An 11,241-nucleotide genomic window follows, 5' to 3' on the forward strand; every position below is an offset into this window, starting at 1 on the left:
TAACTTTTCCTTTCCCTAGTATTAAAACACATGCAAGATTTTGCAAGAAGTGTGTCACATGAGAGATAAAGAAGAAGTCTTTCAGGAGATTTATGAGTACCTAATGACTCTTCTCCTCACCCTCTATTTCAAGTCTCAAATACTTAGAAGCTGTGAGTCTTCACTGTGCACCCTCAGTCGATAGACATAGAGCTAGGCACAGAGGAGCATGATCAATATCTCCATCTGTTTATGAAGGAAGAACTTGTAGAAGTTATGGAACATCCCAGGGATGATTTTACTTCTCATACTTGTCCTTTGAGCTTCTTTTTGTTTAACTCTCAGGTATATGTACAGTTTTAAAATGATGTCACTTCATAAAGGCAGTTCTGAAATGAAGAAAACATTTTTAATACATGCTATTTAAACTAGAGTGTAACTCAGTATACAGTGCACTATAAGGAAACAACTCCTTGTGTTAGATACCCAGAACCACTCCCACCTAACCACAAAATACAAGATCAAAATGATAAGGAATGTTACATAGCATCTATATTCACAAATATTTGAGATTTAACTTTCATACTTATTAACTCAAAAGAGAATTTTCAAGGTATTTTCAGACCCAAAAATACACATACTGATTTTAGTATTTTACTTCCTGTCAGGTTCTAGGGAGACAATTAATTTATATAAGCTGGGATCAATCATGTTAATGTTTTGCTTTTGGATAAATGATAGTTTAAGGAAAATGACAATGGATTGTTTATTATTTCTATATGAATGAGGCTATAGTTCAATGACAATTGCAGTGGGACTTTATGGAAGTGAAAATATGATTACAGTTTGAGAAAAGTATACATTGTATATGGTAACAAACAATATTTTATTTTAAGGCTGATACTAACACTTTGATTTGTGATAGTGATATTACTGTGTGTCATTGAGAATTATCTATTGTTAAAAAGTTTTAGCAATAATTTGATGGTAAGTGACTAATATCTGGACTAAATTGGAATAGGAAAACAAAATTTAGTTCCAGAATAAATTGGGCACATGTCACTAACTAAAAAATGTGTTTTCCTACATCATTTATACAATGGAAAAGTTTGAACGTATTTATTATTCCTCAACATATTGGTTTTCCTAAGCATAAATGATCAAAAGTCAAATAAAATGCATAATATTTTAGATTGTGTACTTATCAACTCACCCAAAATAGAGTCAACAACATGGATTTTCTGTCTAAATAAGCTATTTCCTAAAGTCTCTCTCCTTAAAATATCTTTTCCCAAAAACTTAAACTCTTCTCCAGTAAACACGATTCATCTCTCTCATGTCTCATCTTGTTGTAGGTGAAAAATCACTTATCACAGCTGCAGTTTTTAAAGTACTGACCATGGATCACAGCTCTATTTTGAAGCAGTTGTCTCTCATGTGGGTTTCCTTTCATCTTCCTGGGCAGTTGGCCCACTTTGACTGACCTTCTTTCTGTACCCCATGAAAATGCTAGAGGTGGTAAGCTATGTCCTGAGACACCATTTCCTGTACCTATTCCTTATCTTTAGCTATCAAGTATATGCATGATTACTAAAATGAAGTTGCACTGAATACACTAAAAGTTTTATTTTAACTTGAAAACACAAAGGAGTATGAATAAACTAGATTCAGAGAGGAACAAAGTCTTACTCATGAGCAAAAATCTGGGAGTGCTTTCACCTGAGAACAATTTGTCATATAGCAAAGGCACAAATACACTATAGGCAAAATTTACTGGGACAACAACTAGCCATTGTCAATTATTTTTAAATGCTTTATTGAGAAATAATCCATATCATTTACCATTCAAAATATGCTTTTTAAGTATACATATAGGATAAGGCTTAGGGTGTAGCTGTAACATGAAGAGCATACAATAGGGTCTAACAGAAAAATGTCAGGATATCCCCAGTGTCAACAAGGAATGCTTGTCTGGGACTTGAACTTCTTCCATTCAATTTTGTCTTTTGCTCCAAGTTTAAGGATGTGGAGGAACTCTAACTGAAGTCCACTGTTTTTCAGTAGCAGTTTCACTGTACAGCTCATCCACATTCCCATCTGTAAACAATGGCCTACATCATCAGTAGCTACATCAGATAGTCATGAATGGTGCCAAGTGTTTCTGTTTGGTAGCTGGAAGGGGGAGAGTGAAACAAGGTCTCACTCTGTAGCACAGGTTGGCCTTGATCTTGTGGCAATCCTCCTGCCTCAGCCTCCTGAGTGTTTAGATTCAAAACAAGTAAAACCATTTTTTATTTTAAAATATTTTACTTTTATCTATTTTTTTTTATTTGAGAGAGAGAGAGAAAGAGAGAGAGAGAAGAAAAGAGGAAGAGGCAGAGAGAGAGAAAGAATGGGGGCACAAATGAATTCCAGATGAATGCACCACCATGTGCATCTGGCTTACATGAATCCTGATAAATCGAAACTGGGTCCTTTGGCTTTGTAGGCAAGCAGTTTAACTGCTAAGTCATCTCCCCAGCCTGCAAAAACATTTCTGATGACATGTTTAGAATCTATGCCATCTAAGTTCTTACTAAATATTGTGAGAAACATGGCAAAATCGATGGGCATAGAGCCTCCCACCTCATGTCATGCAGGTATCTATCAGTTGGATTTGTCTACAGGAAGACAAAGCAAACCATGCAATCTTTCTTGTCAATGCAACCATTGCTGTTCTGAAACGTTATGAGGAAATGTCTTTGCATTCTGGAATCTGTAGCTATTCAAATGTGGCAAGCTCATAGGATGTTGATGCTGGCCTTGGTCTTTTTAAAACAATAATTTATGTGGATGTGTGTGTTTGTGTATGTGCACACACATGCATGTGTATGCAAACACGTATGGGCATGCCTGTGTTTTTTGCCAATGCAAACAAATATGAAGTGCTTGTTCAACTTTTTGCACCTGGCTTATGTAGGTGGCCTGAAAATTGAATACTGGCATGGCAGACTTTGCAAGCAAGTGGCTTTACCCACTGAGTTATCTTCCCATTCCCCCTGCTTTGGTCTTTGCACTTTTGTTTGACATGGCAGTAGTCAAATCTGCACAGCCACAAGAATCTGAGCACAACAGTGAATTCCTCAGTGCCTCTGACACCCCCACTTCTAACCTCAGAACTGCTGTGGCATTGCTTTCTAAATGGTAACTTTTTAGACTAGGAAAGAGTTCTTTAAGTGAGTTACTGTTTATTGAAAGTAAACGTTGGCTTGTAGGCAAGTATTTGTTAGAATAATATTACTTTTATTTTAATGCTGCCCTGATTTTAGCATAACAAATGAATTAATATGTATGAGGTACTTGGGAAAATATATTGTCACAAATTAAGGGCTATCAACAATAGCAAATTGTTTTGATTATGATACTTGAATATGTAATGTTAGTAGGAAAATATAAAGTCCTTATAAGTGCTATCATAACATATTTCAAATGGAGGCTTATAGCTGGGCATGGTGGTGCATGCCTTTAATCCCAGCACTTGGGAGGCAGAGGTAGGAGGATCTCCATGAGTTTGAGGCCACCCTGAGACTCCATAGTGAATTCCAGGTCAGCCTGGGCTACAGTGAGACCCTACCTCAAAAAATCAAAAAGAAAAAAAATAACTGAAATCACTAAATACTGGTAACTATTTTTAAAGTATTATTCACTAAATGGAACTTCAAATAAAATATGTGGTATTTCACATTAAAATGAAGGATATCACACTTATTATTTTTTTAAATATTCATTTATTGGGGAGAGAGGGAAAAAGAAAGAGGAAGGTAGAGAGAGAATGGGTGTACCAGGGCCTCCAGACACATGCACCACTTTGTGCATCTTGCTTATGTGGATACTAGAGAATCCAACCTGGCTCCTTAGGGTTTGCAAGGCAAGTGTCTTAACCACTAAGCCATCTCTCCAGTGCAATTTGTGTGTGTGTGTGTGTGTGTGTGTGTGTGCATGTGCACACACGCATGTATGTGTGACAAAGTTTTATTGGATAAGGAAGAAAGAAAAAGAAGAAAGCTTGTGCCCAGGTCTACATCCCAGAGTTCAGGATCTCAGGATGCAGCCCTGAACTCTTTGGAGTGTCAGCTTTTACTGAAATAATCACATGCTGCTTATAGTAAAAACAGAATGGGAGTTAAATCACAAAACTACATACTGTTAAACAAGGAGGGGGAGCTATTCCAAGAAGTCACAAGGTTACATAGGTCACATAGGCAGAATGGAGACAAGAAACATTTTATGGTTTGTAATCACAAAGATATTTAGAAACAAAGAAATACAAGAAGGTACATTGCACAGAGGGATCATCCCATTCCTTTCACATTCCATTTTCCATTTCCCCCTCTGATATGACACTAAGTCAAATCCTTGACTTGTGAAGAACTTGTGTCTAGTGTGTTTTCATCTAATGTGTATTGCATCCACAATACCATGTGTTTAACAGAATCTATTCTATTCTTTTTATATCTACTTAGAGCACTAATAATACAGGGTCCTGTAGTATGGCATAAGAACAGTAGTATCAGGGGGCCAGCAATACAAGGGACAAGGGAAGTTAGCCATGGCGACCAACTAAACATAGACTGAAACCAATTACTAGTGGCTTGTCTCTGAAGTTCTCTTTCTTTGAGATTTTCTCTAACTAAACCTACTATATTTTGGATTATTCTCGACTAGTTGGCGTAAAAGCAACAACTTTTACCTAAAACTGTACATAAACCTTCTTGTTTCATAAAATGAAAGTCTAATCCTCTTCTATTTTGTCCCTTCCACTTTCATGGCTATTGGAGTGGAATGGTGCATGTCCTGCTGGGGGCCCTTCCAACATCCCAGTGCTATGTCTCTTGATCCAAACTCTGTCCCTGAGCTGATAGGGATGGGAGCAAACAGGGTGTGACTGAAAAGTAGCCTTGATTGCTGGAACAATGGACTCCTGGACTCTTTGTAAGACTTGGATAGAAAGAAGCCTTTCATTAGCAAAGTCAGTTATCTATCATTGGGGAATGATGTGGGGAGCGGTTCCATATATAATTTAAATGGAGTAATTCTTTTTACATAAGGGGTATACCTGGCCCTTAACAAGGTGAAGAGAAGGAGTCCCACCCATCCTTCGCTGGTGTCTAGGGTTAATTTAATTAAAGACTCCTTCAAGGTCAGATTCATCCTTTCTACCTGTCCTGAAGTTTGGGGATGATAGGCACAGTGGAATTTCTTTCTTTTTTTTTTTAATTCTTATTTATTTGAGAGCGACAGACAGAGAGAGAAACAGGCAGAAAGAAAGAGAGAATGGGCACGCCAGGGCTTCCAGCCACTGCAAATGAACTCCAGATGCATGCGCCCCTTTGTGCATCCGGCTAACGTGGGTCCTGGTTAATTGAGCCTCGAACCAGGGTCCTCAGGCTTCACAGGCAAGCGCTTAACCGCTAAGCCATCTCTCCAGCCCCACAATAGAATTTTTAATTTATCCCCAACATCTTGGTCAATCCCCTAGTGATTTTTTTCTTTTTTTGGTTTTTTAATTTTTTGAGGTAGGGTCTCACTCTAGCTCAGGCTGACCTGGAATTCACTATGTAGTCTCAGGGTGGCCTCGAACTCACAGCGATCCTCCTACCTCTGCCTCCCAAGTGCTGGGATTAAAGACGTGCACCACCACACCCAGCTCCCTAGTGATTTTTGACACAAAGGCAGGCCCATTATCTGATCTTATCCTGAGGTGCAACCCTCTAACAATTTCTTAGTCACTATTTGGGCTGTCTCAGACATGTTTGGGAAAGTTTCCACCCATCCTGAAAAGGTATCAACTTCTCATTATCTATCTGGCTCTGTTCTCCGCTCTCTCTTAGCAGAGGAGGCATTTGTCTGTTGGCAGGCCTGACAGCAGGTGGTGATGTCCTTGATGACTGAGTCTATACCTGAGAAGAAATACTCTTTCCTTATTAGCTTGGCTAGCTTGTTGTTTCCCAAGTGAGTTCCTTCATGTAGTTGCTTAGCCAGTCTCTACCCTAGGACTTGGGGCATCAACAGTTGTCTATTCTCCAGTTGATACCATCTTTGTGGGGTCTGTTCCTTCTTTATCAGATGAAAGGTGGGCTGTAGGTCCTGTTCCATGCATGTTGGTCACTCAGGAATAGTCAATGCTGGGAGGGTAAGCAGACAATTTGATGGATGCTGAGGCAGCACTCTTTGCTGCTAGGTCTGCCAGTCTGTTCCCTCTTGCTTCTGTGGTCTCCCCTTTCTGGTGACCTGGACAATGGATTATGGCTACTTTAGCAGGTGCCCAAATAGCAGCAAATAAGTCCAAATTTCACCTTTTATTTTTAATGTCTTTACCTTCTGCTGTTAATAGCCCTCACTCTAAGTAGATGGCCCCATGTATATGTGCCATGGCAAAGACATAATGGCTATCTTGGTAGGTATTTACTGTCTTGTCTTTTCCCAATATCAGAGCCTTGGTCAGTGCTATCAGCTCAGTTTTCTGAGCTGAGGTACCCTGAGGTAGGGTCTCAGCCCACAGGGTTTCTTGCAAAGTCATAATAGCCATCCCTGCATACCTGATTCCATCCTCAACAAAGCTGCCACCATCAGAATATATCATCAGATCAGGGTCCAGCTAAGCCACATCTGTCAGGACCAGGTGGAGTTCATGGAAGGTAGAGGGGATCTCTAGGCAGTCATGCAGAAGGGTTGATGCCTCATCGACTCTCTCGCAGTAGGGAGGCTGGGTTCAAAGGCTCAGTTTCATGAAACTGTATCCTTGGTTGATCTGAGAGTGGGTTATGTGAGAGTTTGAGAGTCATCTATCTGGTGGGGGGCTCTTTAAAAGAGTCTCTATCAAGCCAGGTGGGGGTGCCTCACACCTTTAATCCCAGCACTTGGGAGCCACCCTGCAACTACATAATGAGTTCTAGGTCAGCCTGAGCTAAAGTGAGACCCTAACTCAAAAAAAAAAAAAAAGAGTCTCTATTATATGTGGAGATGTAATTGATAAAGTTTGGCCCAAGGTTAATTTGTCAGCATCCTCTGTCAGAATAGCAGCAGCTACAAAACCTGGGAGACAAGGGAGGCAACCAACTGGGTCTAGCTTCTTAGACAAGTAGGCCACTGGGCAATGTCATGGCCCAGTCTTTGAGTTAGAACACCCCTGGCTGTCCCCTTCATAAGTCTGAAAGCACCACAGCAGGGCAGGAGGTGATGTCAGAGCTGAGTTTAGTTCTTGGAATACTTGTTTCTAAATTTTAGTCTAATTAATTTTTTTTTTTGTCCTCTTGTGGCCTCAAACCTTAGGATCCATGTTCTGCAATACCCTACAGCTCTGAGGAATTCTTGGATCTGTCTCTTAGTGGGGATTTGAGTGATGGCCTGATTTTTAGAGGTCAACAGCATACTCTTGCATTCTTGGAGTTCATGTGCCAAGTAGGTTGCCTTATGCACACACAGTAGAGTCTTCTTAGCTGATATGCAATAGCCCAGATGTTGTAAGTGGTCCAGAAGACACTCTGTGGCAGAGAGGCATTCATTCTCCATTTTATTTTTAGCTAGGAGGAGGTTATCCACGGATCACAGGAGAGTTGCCTCAGGCGTGTACTTGTGAAAGGCCTGCATGAAGAGCCTCATTTGGGTGGGGAAACTTTTAAATTTCTGTGTAAGTCTAGTCCAGGTTAGTTGCCCACTGGTACCTTTTTCTGGGTCTGTCAATTCAAAAGCAAAAACATGGGTTGGCTTCCCTTGGCCAATGGGATAATAATGAAAGCATCTTTTAGGACCAGCACCATATATATTTGCTTTTCAGGTGGAATCATACTGAGCAAAGTATAACAGCTGTCTCATGGGGCCTTGTGCTTTCTGGAAGGTAGCCATCATAACCTTAGCCATTTTCTTAGCCTGTCTACCTTCTGGAGTGTCTCTTATTATATACCCTGGTGGAAATATCTATTAGCTGAAAGAAGTTTACCCTCAAAGCCTTCTATTTTCTGAATCTCCTTTCTAATATCTGGTCTGGACAGAGATACAAAAGAAATGTTAATACTTCACCTATTCTTGGGTGCCTCAGGATCTATGGGGGGCTATGTCCTATATGTCCAGCTCAATTTTTTAAATTTAATTTAATTTTATTTTTTTCTCAATTTTTTAAAACATTTTTCATCATTATGAAAAATATTCCATGGCAATATTCCCCATTTCCCCTTTAACCCTTTGAAATTCCATTCTCCAGAATAACCTCTCCCCATCTCAATAAGTCTCTCTTTTATTTTGATGTCATGATCTTTCCCTCCTCTTATGATGGTCGTGTGTAGGTAGTGTCAGGCACTATGAGGTCATGTATATCGAGACTACTTTTTGTTTGGAGGAGCACGTTGTAAGGAGTCCTACCCTTCCTTTGGCTCTTACATTCTTTCTGCCACCTCCTGCACATTAGACCCTGAGCCTTGGAAGGTGTGATTGAGGTGTTACTCAGTACGCTAGTTGCTTCTTTCCAGCACCATGATACTTTCTGAGTTGTCCCAAGGTCACTGCCATCTGAAAAGAGAAGATTCTCTACCCAAAGTGAGAGTAGCATTAATATAAGGGTATGAATATTAAGAGAAGTGCTTACTGGGCAGTTTGATAAGCATAGCATATACACTTATCCAGACATCAGCAGATGTTACAGCCCCAAGGGCTCATGACTACCCCTGTTATAAGTTTTCATTATCAGGGATATATTCCCTCCCTTGGAGCTGGCCTCCAGTCCAATTGGAGGGCAGTTGGTTTCCACCATGACAGACGTGCCACTATTACACCCTTTGGCTCATTTGGCCTGGCAGGCCAATTATAAGGCTTGCAGTGTCCACTGTTGAGTATCTTCACTGGTGATGTATCTTTCTCACATTGAACTGCATGTAGAATGGCTTCTTCCAGCTTTCTGTCAGCTGGACTACATGGATGAGGTTATCAGCTCAGTTCCAGCATGATTTCTCAGAGGCCTTGCAGCCCAAGTATGTGACGTTTTCAGCAATAGGATCTTACCATCAATTCCTGGTGGGAAACCAAGAGCCTCAGCAATGGCCTATAATGTTTTGGGGGCACCAGGGACCACCCTGGCCAACAACTCACTGGAAGGTATCCCATCCCTGGCACTGAAATTTTTCTAGCAACAATCTACAGCTCCTGAGTGTTCCACTGTCCAAAACCAAAGGATTCCATTTGATTTATTTATATCCTCTTAGATTTTGATTATCCTTCTCTCTACCTTTCCTTTACACAATCTCCTCCCCTGACCTCACTTTGGAACTTTTCACCTCCATTAATCTATTCTTCTACTTACATATATACAATAGCATCCTATTAAGTACCCTCTTCCTTTCCTTCCTTTTCCATTTGTATCCCTTTTTTAGCTTACTGGCCTCTGCTACTGAGTTTTTCTCTTCTCACAGAGAAGCCCAATCATCTGTAGCTAGGATCCACATATGAGGGAGAACATGGGGGGCTTGGCTCTCTGGGCCTGGGTTACCTCACTTAGTATAATCCTTTCCAGATCCATCCATTTTTCTGCAAATTTCATAACTTTATTTTTCTTTACCACTGGGTAGAACTTCATTGTACAAATGTGCCATATCTTCATTATCCATTCATCAGTTGAGGGACATCTAGGCTATTTCCATTTCCCAGCTATTATAAATTGAGCAGCAATAAACATGGTTGAGCATGTACTTCTAAGGAAATGAGATGAGTCCTTAGGAGTGCTATAGCTGGGTCATATGGTAGATCAATCTTTAGCTGTTTTAGGAACCTCCACACTGACTTCCACAATGGCTGGACCAGATTGCATTCCCACCAACAGTGTAGAAAGGTTATTCTTTTTCCACAACCCCGCCAGCATTTATGATCATTAGTTTTCATGATGGTAGCCAATCTGACAGGAGTGAGATGGAATCTCAATGTAGTTTTAATCTGCATTTCACTGATTACTAGGGATGCAGAACACTCTTTTAGATGCTTATATGCCATCCATATTTCTTCCTTTGAGAACTCTCTATTTAGCTCCATAGCCCATTTTTTTTAATTGGCTTGTTTGATTTCTTATTATTTAACTTTTTGAGTTCTTTGTATATCCTAGATATTAATCCTCTATCAGATATATACCTGGTGAAGATTTTTTTCCCATTCTGTAGTTTGCCTCTTTGTTCATTCACAGTGTCCTTTGCAGTACAAAATCTTTGTAATTTCATGAGGTCCCAGTGGTTAATCTGTACTTTTATTGCCTGAGCAGTTGGGGTTGTATTCAGAAAGTCTTTGCCAAGACCAACATGTTGAAGGGATTCCCTACTTTTTCCAGTTTCAGAGCTTCAGGTCTGATGTTAAGGTCTTCAATCCATTTGGACTTAATTCTTACACAAGGAGAGAGAGAAGAATCTATTTTCATCCTTCTACAGATACATATCCAGTTTTCCCAACACCATTTGCTGAAGAGGCTGTCTTTTCTCCAATGAATATATTTAGCATTTTTATCAAATATCAGGTGGCTATAGCTACCTGGACTTATATCTGGGTCCTCTATTCTGTTCCACTGATCTACATGTCTGCTTTTGTGCCAGTACCAGGCTGTTTTTGTTACTATGGCTCTGTAGTATAGGTTAAAATCAGGTATGGTGATACCACCAGCCTCATTTTTGTTGCTCAGTATTATTTTAGATATTCGAGGTTTTTTGTGATTCCAGATGAATTTTTGGATTTTTTTTTCTATTTCCATGAAGAATGCCTTTGGAATTTTGATGGGGATTGCATTAAATGTGTAGATTGCTTTTGGTAAGATTGCCATTTTCACAATATTGATTTTTCCAATCCAGTAACAAGGGATGTTTTTCTACTTCCTAGAGCCTTCTGCAATTTCTCGCTTGAATGTTTTCAAGTTCTCATTGTTGAGATTCTTTACTTTCTTGGTTAGGTTTATTCCGAGGTACTTTATTTTCTTTGATGCAATTGTGAATGGGAGTGAGTCTCTGATTTCATTCTCTGTGTGTTTGTTGTTAGCATATATGAAGGCTACTAATTTCTGTGTGTTTATTTTGTATTCTGGCACATGGATGTAGGGTTTTTTTTAATTTTATGTTTATTTTTATTTATTTATTTGAGAATGATAGACAGAGAGAGAGAGAAAGAAAGACAGAGAGAGAGAAGGAGGGAGAGAGAGAGAGAATGGGCGTGTCAGGGCCTCCAGCCACTGCAAATGAATTCCAGACGCATGCGCCCCCTTGT

The sequence above is a fragment of the Jaculus jaculus genome, chromosome 12 (assembly GCF_020740685.1).
Source record: "Jaculus jaculus isolate mJacJac1 chromosome 12, mJacJac1.mat.Y.cur, whole genome shotgun sequence".
Lineage (NCBI taxonomy): Eukaryota > Metazoa > Chordata > Mammalia > Rodentia > Dipodidae > Jaculus > Jaculus jaculus.